The following is a 2,844-nucleotide window of genomic DNA, read 5'->3' as shown; positions in this document are numbered from 1 at the left end:
TATTATTATTTTTTTGTTTTTTTAGAAAAATTTTGTTGTTATTATTTGCCGGTACATGAATATACTGCGATTTTTTTTTTTTTTCTAAATCTAACCTAGAAACTGAAACACAATAGCTTTCAATTAATTTTTTTTTATCTATTCTAAAGTAAATAAAAAAATAATTACTATCTATTTAAAAATATTAAGAAAAATTATACAAAGTGATTGATAATTAGATAAAATATCTCATATGATTTTCTTCGTATTAAATTTATATCTCTTTCTATAAAAATTGAATAAAAATATTTACAAATTAAAAATGAAAAGATCATAATAATTCATAAAATAAATATAAATTATAATATTTTATGCAAACGTAAAATAAAATTTATAGAATATCAAAATTTAATTACAATTGATAATGAATATTTTTTTTTTTTACAATGCTAACAAATAACATTGCAATATATATAATAATGAATTAAAATTAATACATCAATAAATGGATAATAATAACTCGAGTACGACGACGTACTCTTGATAATGAAAATAAAGAAATCCTCAATAAAAAAATAAATAAAACTTGCATTGATAAAATAATTATACATATGTGGCAATATACAATATATAATTTCTAACTAAAATCGAACAAAATTTCAATAATACAATTATAATTTCTAATTAAAATATGACAAAACTTCTATAATAGGATATTAATTTAAAATTTTAATTAGTATAAAACTTCTCATTATATTAAATTTTTACTTTATTAAATTTATAATTATTTTATGAATTCTTTCTTACTGTGCAACTAGTACTCGTTATAGTTTTTAATATGGTTATCGGTAATAAGTTATTGGGAAAAAAAAAAAAAGACAAGCATTAAGTATTTTTTATTTAATATCTTATTGTAAGTATTATAATATGTATGAAAAAAAATGAATCTTATAAAAATTATTAAAATGGAATGCAAAACAAAACTTTATGATTAAAATGAGATGAAAAAATAAAAATAATAGTAACCTAGGTAAAATAATACCTCTAAGATCAAGAAGTAATAAAATAAGGTGAAAAGTCTTTGATGTAAAGTAATAATAAATTTTATAGCCAAAGAAAAATAAAATATTTTATGGTAATCTTTTTCTATAGAAATGATATGTATATATATATATATATATTGATTATATGATAAAGTGGTAATTTTGTAAGATTTATAGTTGAGTTATAATTATAATTTCTAATTAAGATATTTTTAATAAGTAGTATATTTTACTATTGGAACTACAAAAATAAATTTAAATAATAAGTATTAATTTTTTTTAATTTTTTTAATTGAATTGTTTTATTATAAGAATTAGTTAACATACGATTAGTTATAGCTATCAATTTATCATTTATTATTTATCATTTTATTTTTTAATAGTTTTATTTGAATGTTATGTAGATTTTTCAGTAACTTAAATTAATATAAAATAATTAATTATTTATGTAATAAGATTGTCTACTAATTAATATTAGGAAACTAAAATATTAATCCGACATAAATTAATATCAAAATTCCTAATTTAATTAATAATAAATATTAGTCTTTTATTTTGGTTTAAGTAAGAGACATAACCAATTTGATTAAAGATTTTTTATAAATAATAATTTCTTATTTTATTTGTTAGTCAATTAAAATAGATGGTAATTTGTCATAACCATTTTTTCCCATTCAATGTTATACTGATTAATCGTACTTATATATATATATATATATATATATACTCGAGACTTAATAATTATAATTCATTTTCCAAGTGTGTAAGTAGTATCTTCCTGTTTCAAGTGCCCTGTGCGTAAAGGTATCTCTCTTGACCCCATTTGTTCCATCTGTGGATTAGGAATTGAGTCTATCTCTAATGTGTTGAAGGACTGCATGCGACCTCGAAATGCATGGTTGCTGTCTCCACTGTGTTTAAATATAGGTCAAGCCGCAAATTTTCAGTTTGTCGATTGGTTACATGTGCTTGCTAGAAATTATGCAAATCAGCAGTTAGATTTGTTTTTATGATTGCTTGGTCGACATGGAGGGCAAGGAATGTGCGGACGTTTCAACATAAATCGTTATCAGAGGAACAAATCGTGGGACTTGGTCTGTCGTGTCTTCATGATTTCTAGGATGCTAATGTGGGTGAGTCCAGCAACAAGCCCGATTGTTCCGCTGCTACACGGAGTCCGCCAGCGCCAAGTTTTGTGAAAATCAATGTTGATGCGTCTGCCTTCGCTGCAAGGGGGTGCGGACGAACTCATTTGAATTCCATGAGGCTGATTATGGGAAGAGAATTATGTCGCTTTGTTTTATGCTTTCAGATTCTATTAGTTTTAATTGCATTAGATCAGGTAATCAAGCCACTCATGAGCTATCTAAGTTGGCTTCTTTTTCCTTGGATGCTCGTATCTGGGTAGAGGAAGTCTCGTCCTCTATTTTACATTTTGTTATTAAGGATAACCCTCAATAATATGAGTTTTTAATTCTAAAGAAATAAAAATTATATTATGAATTTTTAAAAATAAATATCTTTATTGTGTTATAGTAAATTTAAAATGATAATGAAAAAATTTAATAACAGAAAAATATGAGAATAAACTTTTATTATTTTAAAAATTAGTTTTTAAAATTATTTTTATCAAATTTTCATTGTTTAATTTTTTAAAACTTTTATTTTACCAAACTTTCATAGTTTTTCTTATTTTTAATTGTTCGTTTAAATTAAATATCACCAAAAGCACAATTAAGCTCATGCCAAGTTTGAGCTCTCTAGAACTCAACTCTATATCTCATTCATTCATATTGACTTATATAATTTAAATTATCTTAGG

The sequence above is a fragment of the Jatropha curcas genome, chromosome 3 (assembly GCF_041381405.1).
Source record: "Jatropha curcas cultivar XTBG-Jc1 chromosome 3, XTBG_Jcur_1.0, whole genome shotgun sequence".
Classification (NCBI taxonomy): domain Eukaryota; kingdom Viridiplantae; phylum Streptophyta; class Magnoliopsida; order Malpighiales; family Euphorbiaceae; genus Jatropha; species Jatropha curcas.
Note: the sequence above shows the minus strand (reverse complement) of the source record.